This window comes from Tupaia chinensis, unplaced genomic scaffold (genome assembly GCF_000334495.1).
Source record: "Tupaia chinensis unplaced genomic scaffold, TupChi_1.0 Scaffold000303_1, whole genome shotgun sequence".
Lineage (NCBI taxonomy): Eukaryota > Metazoa > Chordata > Mammalia > Scandentia > Tupaiidae > Tupaia > Tupaia belangeri.
Genome location: NW_006159793.1, coordinates 1,295,127 through 1,307,106, shown reverse-complemented (window position 1 = coordinate 1,307,106; position 11,980 = coordinate 1,295,127). Strand labels below are relative to the sequence as shown.

General features: G+C 44.0%; 1 protein-coding gene and 1 long non-coding RNA gene across 2 annotated transcripts in view; one reads left to right on the top strand and one right to left on the bottom strand.

Annotated features, from left to right (window-relative positions):
• The window catches only part of PDE6A (phosphodiesterase 6A), an 81,368-nt gene that overhangs the window by 59,175 nt on the left and 10,213 nt on the right, over window positions 1-11,980 (top strand). The gene's annotated exons all lie outside the window — the stretch shown is intronic.
• On the bottom strand, window positions 5,008-11,859 carry LOC114008199 (uncharacterized). Its single transcript, XR_003549760.1, has 3 exons — window positions 11,636-11,859; window positions 8,596-8,723; window positions 5,008-5,039 (listed from the first exon to the last, which is right to left on the bottom strand). It is a non-coding gene; the product is annotated as an uncharacterized LOC114008199 (long non-coding RNA).

Sequence of the window (11,980 nt, the reverse complement as noted above, 5' to 3'; positions counted from 1 at the left end):
CAGCCACCTTAACCACCATACCACCAGCTGGCCCCCTATATATTGTGTGTGTTTTTGTTCTTTTTTTCTCTTTAAAACAGTTTTTTTCTTGGCCCTTTATGTGTTCACACACACACACACACACACACACAATTTCCCTACCCTTTCACACAGAACTCTTCTGACACCAGATATGTGTGGTTTTCTTTCCCACGATTCTCTGATTCTCTGTGGTCATCAGCTGGGTGCCGTATAACTCAGTCCAAGCTGAAGGCCCATTTCCGCATGACTGCCCCCACTTCAGATGTCAGCTGTGAGTCTGGACCTCTTAGACTGACCAATCAGCTACAAATCAGGGATTTGCACAACCCCCTCCTCAGGTGTGATAACTTGCTAGAACGCCTCATGCAACTCAGGGCTACATTTTACTTATGTTTACAAGTTTATTATACCAAAAGACAACATTACAATTTAGTTTAGAGATTTTTTAAAAAATTGTTATAAGGTGGGGACTAGCAGTTAGCATAATGGCTATGTCGCTGGACTCCCATGTAGTCGACCGCGGTTTGCATCCCAGACCCGGTGGCTTAAAACTCACGCCAGGCACATGTGTGTGCGTGCCCAAGATCCCAAGAGGAGAATGGAGGAGAAGGGATTGCAGCATGGCCATCCCCCCCAGGGGTGATTTCTCACTTTCTGTCTCTCTGTCTCTCTCTGTCTGGCAAGTGCACGTGCCCTATAGCAAAAACCTCTCAAAAAAAAAAACAAACAATTGTTATAAGGTGTATTTACTCACCAGAGAGATAGAGAGAGGGAGAAAGAACCTCTCAATGGGATGTAGTCACACCACATTCCCTGTTTCTCCATTTCTCCATTCTGTCAGGATTTGGGGAATGCACACACATGTGCCCAGCATATTTTTCAAGCTTCAGGGACTGGTATTTGAACCTAAGTTGGCCATGTGGGCTCTGGCTCCCACTTTAAAAAAAAAAATTATTTGTCTAATTTTACTTATTCTTTTATTTATTTTAATTATTTGGCCAGAGAGAGAGATACAGAGAGGGAAAGAAAGAGAGAAAGTGAGAAAGCAAGCCACCAGGTCCAGGACTTGAACCGTGGTTGGCCATGTGGGAGTGTCCTGTGCCTTAACACATGTTGACCACATGCTGACCCCCTGGGATCTGGCTCCCTTAACCACTAGGTGACAGGGCCAGCCCAAGTTTAGAAGTCTTAATTGGCTTTATTTTGTAATTCTAGAATCAGGCACCACTTCATTTTATTAAATAGTGTTTCCGGGTCAGGTTAGGTAGAGCAGTAGTCCCACAACCGGACCCACAAGGGAGCGTACCTGGGTTCCTGTACTGGGACCTCCCTGAGCTCACGGGGTCTAGGAGAACATGGCCAGGAATCTAGAGTGGCCAAGTCTGGGGTAGATCATGGTGAGTAGACCCCTTGGGAGTGAGGTGGGGTGGGGTGGGGAAAGTGTCTCTATTCTTTCTCTCTCTCTGTTTCTCTCTCTCATAGGAGAAAAAAGTCAATAAACTGTAAAATAAAGGTGTCTCAATGCATCGAGCAAAAGAAGTTGGTTTTATAGACAAAGACTGAAAAGGCAGAAATGAGGAACACAAAGCAGATCCGTCATTTCAATTTGCTTACCTTGTGAGGTGAGAGCAGGGAGAAGACAGTAGATGAACCCAAGTTAACACAGGTCCCTTCAGGTTCCTTTTCTTGTGTAATGATTAAACCAAGGGAACTTCACTGTCACGTCTACAGAAATGCCTGTTTGGGAAATTCTCCTGGTCCCTGGGAAGGTCAAGTAAACAGCATAGTTTCAGCGTGGTGAGGTGAAACTTTTGCATGAGGTACTCCATGTTGATTTTCAGTCTGGCCTATTGGGGCCTAGTGTAGGAGTTAAGTTTAAAAACATGATCTGAGGCTACCTAGAGACCCCATCCTAAGTTACCGCAGTAGTGTAAACTCAAATGTATGTACTCAGGAAGCCAAAGTGGCTAATTATAAATAAAGAAAGGCACTCCTACTACTCAGAACACAATGGGAATTTTAGGAGCTTTGCACACGGAACCAGGGACAAAGACCAAAGACCATAGTCACATGCACTCACAGGCGAGCTACAGAGAGAGGAAGTGAGAAAACACCTTCTAGGGGGGATAGCCATGCTGCATTCCCTTTTCCTTCATCCTCCTCTCTGAATTTTGGGCACACACATACACACACACACACACACACATGGGGTGTTTTTCAAGCCGCTGGGTCTGGGACTTGAACCTCATAGTTGGTCATATGGGATCCAGTTGCCTTAACCACCATGCCAACAGCTGGCCTAAGACCAGCTATATTTCTTATTATGCCATAAATAGATAGAGAGAGACATAGATGATAGGCTCATCAGAAAAGTCATGACACACTTTTGCATAGAAACACATGAAAAAATATACTATGAATTTTCTGACAACCCAATATATAAATTATTATTGTGTCATATATGTGTATATTTTTAAAAAGCAAAATAAGGCATTAGAACTGAAGGATATTTTTTATTGTTGTTGTTAGAGAGAGATTTTTGCTATAGGGCGCATGTGCTCATTAGAGAGACAGAGAGAGAAAAATCGAGAAATCACCGCCCCCCCGCCCCCAAGGGGGATGGCCACGCCGCAATCCCTCCTCCTCTACTCTCCTCTTGGGACTTTGGGCATGCACACCCACTCCACATGACTGTTAAGCTATCAGATCCAGGACTTGAACTGCAGTTGACTATATGGGAGCCCAGCGACATAACCATCTGATAGTCCCCAGAACTGAAGGGTTTTGTCTTATTTTGTACAGTGGGCTGGCAGGACTGAAGGAGTGTTTGTTAGTTTGTTTGTTTGTTTGTTTGTTAGCAATCTCACTTCTTTCAGAGAATGTGTCACTGCCAGGGGCCGTGATGTCAGAGCAATGCTGCATGAGGGTTAAGGACAGACGGTGGGAGCACCTGGGCTCATCCAGACCCCCGTCTATCTGTCTACCTACCTGCCCGTCTATCTAACTCTTCCTTCCCTGGAATTCAAAATACAAGATAAGATGGGTGTCATTGAGTTGCACTCAAGCCACATTCTTAGTTGAATTGAAGAGTAAGATTAAATTTTTTCTTTTCCTGATAGAAACAAGTTTGCTTTAGCTGCTGTCATCAACAATAAAAGATTGAAGTTTTCCCTTTTTTCTTTTTCTTTTTATAATTTAATTAATTTATTTATTATTGTTACATTTCAATTTGCTTACCTTGTGAGGTGAGAGCAGGGAGAAGACAGTAGATGAACCCAAGTTAACACAGGTCCCTTCAGGTTCCTTTTCTTGTGTAATGATTAAACCAAGGGAACTTCACTGTCACGTCTACAGAAATGCCTGTTTGGGAAATTCTCCTGGTCCCTGGGAAGGTCAAGTAAACAGCATAGTTTCAGCGTGGTGAGGTGAAACTTTTGCATGAGGTACTCCATGTTGATTTTCAGTCTGGCCTATTGGGGCCTAGTGTAGGAGTTAAGTTTAAAAACATGATCTGAGGCTACCTAGAGACCCCATCCTAAGTTACCGCAGTAGTGTAAACTCAAATGTATGTACTCAGGAAGCCAAAGTGGCTAATTATAAATAAAGAAAGGCACTCCTACTACTCAGAACACAATGGGAATTTTAGGAGCTTTGCACACGGAACCAGGGACAAAGACCAAAGACCATAGTCACATGCACTCACAGGCGAGCTACAGAGAGAGGAAGTGAGAAAACACCTTCTAGGGGGGATAGCCATGCTGCATTCCCTTTTCCTTCATCCTCCTCTCTGAATTTTGGGCACACACATACACACACACACACACACACATGGGGTGTTTTTCAAGCCGCTGGGTCTGGGACTTGAACCTCATAGTTGGTCATATGGGATCCAGTTGCCTTAACCACCATGCCAACAGCTGGCCTAAGACCAGCTATATTTCTTATTATGCCATAAATAGATAGAGAGAGACATAGATGATAGGCTCATCAGAAAAGTCATGACACACTTTTGCATAGAAACACATGAAAAAATATACTATGAATTTTCTGACAACCCAATATATAAATTATTATTGTGTCATATATGTGTATATTTTTAAAAAGCAAAATAAGGCATTAGAACTGAAGGATATTTTTTATTGTTGTTGTTAGAGAGAGATTTTTGCTATAGGGCGCATGTGCTCATTAGAGAGACAGAGAGAGAAAAATCGAGAAATCACCGCCCCCCCGCCCCCAAGGGGGATGGCCACGCCGCAATCCCTCCTCCTCTACTCTCCTCTTGGGACTTTGGGCATGCACACCCACTCCACATGACTGTTAAGCTATCAGATCCAGGACTTGAACTGCAGTTGACTATATGGGAGCCCAGCGACATAACCATCTGATAGTCCCCAGAACTGAAGGGTTTTGTCTTATTTTGTACAGTGGGCTGGCAGGACTGAAGGAGTGTTTGTTAGTTTGTTTGTTTGTTTGTTTGTTAGCAATCTCACTTCTTTCAGAGAATGTGTCACTGCCAGGGGCCGTGATGTCAGAGCAATGCTGCATGAGGGTTAAGGACAGACGGTGGGAGCACCTGGGCTCATCCAGACCCCCGTCTATCTGTCTACCTACCTGCCCGTCTATCTAACTCTTCCTTCCCTGGAATTCAAAATACAAGATAAGATGGGTGTCATTGAGTTGCACTCAAGCCACATTCTTAGTTGAATTGAAGAGTAAGATTAAATTTTTTCTTTTCCTGATAGAAACAAGTTTGCTTTAGCTGCTGTCATCAACAATAAAAGATTGAAGTTTTCCCTTTTTTCTTTTTCTTTTTATAATTTAATTAATTTATTTATTATTGTTATTATTTTTAATTTTTAATAGGGTATGTGTACTCACGAGAGAGACAGGGAGAGAGAAAGTGAGGAAGCAAGTTACCTGGTCTGGTACTAGAACTGCAGTCAGCCATGTGGGAGTCCAGTGCCTTAACCACCATGCCACCTGCAGGCCCCTTGCTTCTGTTTTTGAATTCATGCTCACTAGAGAGAGAGAGACAGAGAGAGGGCAAGTGAGAACTCGCCCCCACCCCCCAGAGGGGATGGTTTTGCCATAATCACTTCTCCTCCATTCTCCTCTTGAGATTTTGGGCACACACACACACACACACACACACATACACTCACACACACACACACAGTGTGATTTCCAAGTCACCAGGTTCAGGATTGGAACCACACAGCCGGCCATGTAGGATCCAATACCTCTAACCTCCACACTGCCTGCTGGCCCCAAAGACTGATCTTTCCAATGATGTTACATGGCAAACATTTCCATAGATTAAACTAACTGAATCTGTGGCTTCTAAGTTTTGATTAAAACATAATTGAAACTCATTATAAGATAAAAGCATTTTATAAAAGATATGACACTGGAAAGATATATTAAAGTTAATAATGTTTTAATTTACCTAACCCCGAGTGTTAACCTGATCCACTGAGGGAGTGTCAGAGGTGTAATTAATAATTATGTGAGAAGTGCTGGTTAGATCTTTATGGCAAGCTTCCCAGAAACTGAAGGCATCAATGATTCTAATGTTTGCTTTTGACAGAACCAAAAGACAATCTAATTGAATCATCAGCTGATATATTACTCAAAATAATGATCACAGTACGATTTTTAAGTTAACTTAGAAGAATTCAAAGAATTAAGTGACATTGTTGTAACAAAACTTCCAGTCCCAGAACTTCTAAGTACTTACATTTATAAAAATGAAAAATGGGCATATAATAAATGGTGACTTCTCAGTGAAGCAGTCAGAACAATCATTCATTAATTGACTTTTTAAAAAGAACCCCACTGAAGGGACCAGCAGATGGCACAATGGTGATGTTGCTGGACTCCCACATAGTCGACTGCCTTTCCAGTCCTGGACCTGGCGGCTTTAAAAACCTCACTTCAGGCATGTGTGCATGTGTGCCCAAAATCCTGAAAGGAGGATGGAGGTGAAGGGATTGCTATGTGGCCATCCCCGCTGGGGGATGATTTCTCACCTTCTCTCTCTCTCTGTCTCTGTCTCTCTGGTGAGTGCATGTGCCCTATAGCAAAAATGTTTCTCTCTCTCAAAAAAAAAAAAATTAATAATAACCTTATCCTATCTTATTAAGAGGTGAATTAACAAAAAAACGAGTTAGAGTGTGGAATAATTATAACAACAGATTTTGGTTAATTCTGTAATTACCTAATCTTCTAGATTATAATTTATTTATTAAATTAAATTTATTAAAGTTTTCTTTTAGAAAACTTTGCAAAACTTGGAGGCTTATGGTGGAAGAAAAATGAATCAGATATATCATTTTAATTAATGAGCCTATCTGGTTGCAAGTGTGAAAGAGTAAGCAATCAATGTGTAGACTGCCAACTTCTAAATAATGAACAGAGAGAAAAACCCACTAAAGAAAAGTGGTGTTGGGTTGGCAGGGGTCAAGCTTTCTGCCTCGGGAGCCAGATCACACAGGTCTGACTGTAGTTCAATTCCCAGCCCCAGCAGCTTAAAAAACATGCCAGATGCATGTGCTTGTACGTCTAAAATCCTGACTGGATGGGGAAATGCAGGAAAAATGATTGCGTGGTGTGATTACATCTCATTAGTAGGGGGGCGATTTCTCTCTCTCTTACTCTCTCTGCTTAGCACACATGCCATCTGGCATTAAAGAAAGAGAGAGAGAGAGGGAAATGATATTTATTCCCAACAGGCATCACATTGCAATGCGGGATACTCTTGCCACAGTAAACTATGGCCATATTCAGAGAGGTCAGGAAAGACAAGGGTTTTTAAAAGAAAAATAGGTAGGTATTGCGTAAGTTGTTTTGGAAGTTACCCTTGGCTACCAGGATCAGTGACGAGTGTAGTGTCAGTCCTGGGTGGACAGGCAGTTTCTGGACAACTGTCCTGGCAGAAGTACTTTCGGTGCAAGGTTGCAATGGTCTTAGTGCAAGATTGTGACAGTTCTTGTTATCTGAGTGCTTGGATGAGAACCGCCTCCTCTATGGCTTCCCCAGCTTGCTTTAGTCGGGGTTTAACACATGTTGATCCAGATGACTCCATTTGACTCTGAATATTTTAGAACATTTATACAGACAGACATATATATACATGCATGTGTATACACACACACACACGAAGACAAACAATATTAGGATACAATTCTGTGGAAGTAGTCGAGTGTAAATACAAGTTTATGAGGGAAAGCAGGATGTAAAATTACTCTTAAAGAAAACCTATTTACATGTTTTTATCATGGGTTGATGTTTGGTATCAACTTGCTAAGTTTCCCAGATTCTTTTGTATTTAAAGAAAAACGTACAATTTTACTCAAGTGCCAATATTTATAGTGAGCTGTAAATGATATCCTTTGCAACTATGTAAACTTCTGATGAGATATTTTACGATGCCGACTTGATAATGTCCAAGAAGGGGGGCCAGCATGGTAGTTAAGGCGCTGACTCCCACATGGCTGACCATGGTTCAAGTTCCTGGTGGCTTGCTTCCTCACTTTCCTTCTCTCTCTCTCTGGTGCACACATGTGCCCTATAGCAAATCTTAAAAAAAACAGTAAATAGAACTAAATAAAACAATTCTTTAGAAAATTCTTTTTTCTTTTTTTAAATTTTTTTTTAACTTAACCAGAGAGAGACACAGAGAGAAAGTGAGAAAGCGAGCTGCCAGGTCTGGGACACAAACCACGGTCAGTCAGGTGGGAGTCCAGTGCCTTAACCACCATGCCACCTGCCACCCAATAAGTAATTCTTTTTTTTAAACAAAGAATTATTTTATGTAACTTTATTTATTTATTTATTTTTAATTTGACCAGAGAGGGACAGAGTGAGAGAGAAAGTAAGAAAAAGCAAGCTGGTCCGGGACTCAAACCACAGTCAGCCTTGTGGGAGTCCAGCACCTTCCACCAGCATGCCACCTGCCGGTCTCATTCTTTTTAAAAAATGTCCAAGAAGGTAATTTCTTTAGGCAGGCACACAGCGAAAAACATGGGAAGATCTGTGAAAGCAGGCTTTCTCACACTGGCACTATTTCCATTTAGAACCGGTAACTCCACTATGGGGGGCTGTCCTGTGTGCTGTAGGTTAGTTAACAGCATTCTTGGCCTCTACTCGAGAGACACCAATAGCAGCCCCCACCCCACTCCAGTAATGAAGATGAGTAATGCCTTCAGAAACTGCCAGATCTCCCCTGTTGGCAAAATGGCCGCTGGCTGAAAACCACTGCTATAAAGCAATCTTGGGTCATATAATGAGGACGACTTCTTTTTTTTTTTTTTTTTTTTTTTTTTTAAGAGGTTTTTCATATACCTTGCCAGACAGAGAGAGACAGAGAGACAGAAAGCAAGAAATCACCCCCAGGGGGGATGGCCACGCCGCAATCCCTTCTCCATTCTCCTCTTGGGATCTTGGGCACGCACGCACATGAGCCCGGCGTGAGTTTTAAGCCACCAGGTCCGGGACGTGAACCACGGTCGACTACGTGGGAGTCCAGCGACATAGCCATTACGCTAACTGCTGGTCCCGAGGACCACTTCTTACCTGCAGTTGTTGCACTTGGATTTTAGGCACCAGTCTGGCTTCTAGTTTCGCACTCATTTATTGGTGGCGTGACCTCGAGAAGGCTGCTTCACCTCTGTTTCCTCATCTGCACATGCAGTAGTACATACCTACAATAGGAATTGTGAAACCTGAGCTGGGGTATGCGGGGTACTTGGCAGTGTTTCTCATGTGTGATGGTATTGGTGCTTTCTGTGGTGTGATAAGACCGCATACACAGTTGGTCTTGTCCTAAGTTACTGACACAGAACTTCTAAGCCCCTTGGAATTTTCTTTTGTTCTAATGAAAGACGAAGCCTTGATGAGAACCTTGCTACTTTCAGCCCCACTCCCAACCTCCAGGGAGGGGAGAGGGGCTGAAGACTGAGTTCACTGCCACGGGCTGACTTGCTCAACCGTGCCTACATGACGAAACTCCCATAACAACCTCCAAGCAGTGGGGTTGAAGAGCTTCTGCGTTGGTGAACACATCAAAGCTCTGGGAAGCTGGTATGTCCAAGGAGGGCATGGAAGCGCTGAGCATCCTCCTCCCATACCTTCTTCTGTGCAGCTTTTCCACTTGGCTGTTGCAAAGCTGTATCCTTATGGTAAATGTAAGGAAAAGTGTCTCCCTGAGTTTTGTGAGCTGGTCCAGGAAATATTAAGCATGAAGGAGAGGTGATGGGCGCCCTCCCCCAACCTGGTGGCCAGGTCAGATAAAAGTGCGAGTGATCTGAGAACCTGGTGGTTGCAGCTGGCCTCTGAATGAGGCAGTCTTGTAAAACTGAACCCTTATGTCTGTGGGGTCTGATTTTAATTCCAGGTAGTTAGCATTGAAATTGAATGGAATTGAAAGACATTTTAGAATTGGTTGTCATAGGCCAGTTGGTGGCATGGTGATTAAAGTGACTGAATACCACATGGCCAGCTGCTTGCTTCAAGTCCCAGGACCCAGTGGCTTGAAATCGCACAGGGAGCATGTGTGTGCATGCCCAGAATCCTGAGAGAATGGACGAGAAGGCCTGCAGCATGGCCATTCCTCTTGGGGGGTAATTTCTCAACGTTTTCTCTTTCTCTAGTGAGTGCACACACCCTATAGCAAAATTGAAAAGAGACTTGATTGTCATGAAGGAGACCCCAACACTCCCTTCCTGTGCTTTGATTATTTGGGAGTGTTTACGCAGTCAGCTTCCTGTGGTCTGAGGTCTATCCGCGGCTCCTGACATGTCCTAAACTTGTTGACTTTTGCTAGATGCCAACATAACTGCTTCTCATGTCACCCTACTTCAGTGTTTAGTGTCCAAGTATCACAGTAACGTTTGTCAGAGGAGTGACTTTACATCCCTCGTCCAAACCTCTGCCTTTCCACTTCATTCCAGATTTCACTTTCGACAATGGCCGAACCATGAGCTGGAAAGGCTTGGTGGTCCTTCAGTGCGGGCTGGGAGCCCCACCCCCCTGTTTCGTGTGGCTCATGAGTTAAGAATGACTATTACACTTTTAGGTGATAATGTAATGACTACTACATTTATGGGGGGTAATCAAAAGAATACTATTTTATGACAAAGGGGCACTATAAGAAATTGGAATGTCAGTATCCATAAATCATACTGTATTCTGTTACAGAGGGCCATTGTCTGACTTTCACAGGCCCCAAACACCTTTGTCTTTGTGGTTCCTTCCTCCACAAAAGGATAGCAAATAAAAATTACGTTTTCAGTATAAACAAGCATAACCTGGGGTGAATTCATGATTGTGTATTCGTTATTGTTATAGTCTTTTTACCTTCTGACTTTGAGTCCGACAAAAACAAAACTGCTTTTCTTTTCTTTTGTCTCCACATAGACTAGTTCTGTAAACACAAAACATGAGGGGATTTTGCCCTGCCGACAAGCGAGTAAGCAGTCCTGCAGAGGGTGCCACCGAGGTGTCCCCTAAGCCAGTTCAGTTCTGACACTCTGATCACCTCAGATCCCACAGGTTGAGGGCTCAGTCCCACAAGACCACCCTCAGTTCAGACACCAGTCTCAGGTCTGGGGTTCTGGAACGTCTGACTGATGGACTACACGTTGGGGTTCCCACAACCTCCTTCTCCCCTCGGGTCTGATTAATTTGCTAGAGTGGCTCTGAGAACTCAGAGAAGCACTTATTTACAGTTATAGTTTATGAAAAAGATCCTTTTAAGGGATACAAATAAACAGCCAGGTGAAGGATACACAGGGTGAGGTCCTACCCCATGGAGTAGGGGTGTGCTGTGTTCCTCGCACGTGGATGAGCTCTTGTTCTCCTTGGAAGTTCCACATGGTTGGCTCTCTGGGAGCTCTCAGAACACTGTCCTTTCGGTTCTTAAGGAGAATCCATGGCATAGGCGTGAAATGCGGATCAGCTGGGTGGGCAAACCCAGCAAGGCCTGTCTGTTCAGACGTTTCTTGGCCTGTGTGACATTGGTTCCTCCCCAGCATAGGGCAGGACCTTTCTAGAATGAGGGTCTTGTGATTTCTTGCCAGAAAGGTAAGGGAAGACTAGAGTTTCTATGACCTGCCTTGGGGCTGTTTCTTCGGCAGGGCTTGTGGAGAAAGGGGGCAGAGGGAAGAAGGGCAGAGGAGGAGAAAGGGGGCAGAGGAAAGGAGGGCAGAGGAGGCGGATGTCTTTTTTCTCTTTCTCTGAAACGGTGTCCAAGCTTCTTCAGGAACCAAGGATAAAGGCCAAATACGTATAAGCCAGGAACTGTGGGCAAAAACCATACTAATATCATGATATCACAGACTTTAAACTTTAGAATATTGTCGTGGGCCCTGAAAAGGATCGAGGGCCCCTGGCACTCTGCTGCGTGGCTAAGTCAACCCCGCCTTTACTTATCACCTGCGACTCTGGCGCTACACCGAGAGCTTGCATACGCGAGACAGTGAGGGGGGCTGGCTGTGGCATGTGGCTTACTAAGTCTGCAATGTCTAATATCTGGCCCTTAGAGCAAATGCTTGCCCACTCTTGGTCTAGTGTCTTACAAATGAGAAGAGGGAGGCTCAGAGACAAAATGACTTACCAAGTGTCACATGGGGATGGTGGAGCACCCAGGACTGGGACCTCAGGCACACCCACTGCCTTCTCTGGCTTCTCCAAGGCCTTTCGTGCTTGATTACACCACATCTTCCAGGTGGGTGTAATTCCAGGGAGGGTCTGCACGTCCTGAAAGAGTTGGGTAAGAGGATGGGTGGGATGCTTTTCCTGAAAGTCAGCCAGGGCCGGGAAGAAGTGCCTGGAAGCCTCACAGCTGAGTTCTGGGAGACACTTACCCTGGGGCTGGACCAGGCTACAAGCACCCCCAGGTGTTCCTGAACAGCTAATCTTTTTTTTTTTTTTTTTTTTTTTTTTGGGGGGTTTTTGTCTA